The 366-nt window shown below is 36.3% G+C and overlaps 1 protein-coding gene and 1 pseudogene across 1 annotated transcript in view; both read left to right on the top strand.

Annotated features, from left to right (window-relative positions):
• The window catches only part of CD96 (CD96 molecule), an 84797-nt gene that overhangs the window by 77564 nt on the left and 6867 nt on the right, over window positions 1-366 (top strand).
• Window positions 1-366, top strand: part of LOC102997041 (cytosolic 5'-nucleotidase 3A-like) — a 4708-nt pseudogene that overhangs the window by 3479 nt on the left and 863 nt on the right.

The raw sequence follows: 366 nt of genomic DNA, 5'->3' as shown, positions 1-366 counted from the left end.
AGAAATGCAAATCAAAACTACAATGAGATATCATCTCACACTGGTCAGAATGACCATCATCAAAAAATCTACAAACAATAAATGCTGGAGAGGGTGTGGAGAAATGGGAACCCTCTTGCACTGTTGGTGGGAATGTAAATTGATACAGCCACTATGGAGAACAATATGGAGATTCCTTAAAAAACTAAATATAGGACTACCATACGACCCAGCAATCCCACTACTGGGCATATACCCTGAGAAAACCATAATTCAAAAAGAGTCATTAAAAAAAAAAAAAAAAAAAAAAAAAGAGTCATATACCACAATATTCATTGCAGCTCTATTTACAATAGCCAGGGCATGGAAGCAACCTAAGTGTCCATC

Source organism: Physeter macrocephalus, chromosome 1, assembly GCF_002837175.3.
Source record: "Physeter macrocephalus isolate SW-GA chromosome 1, ASM283717v5, whole genome shotgun sequence".
Classification (NCBI taxonomy): Eukaryota; Metazoa; Chordata; class Mammalia; order Artiodactyla; family Physeteridae; genus Physeter; species Physeter macrocephalus.
This window is presented reverse-complemented; position numbering and strand designations above follow the sequence as displayed.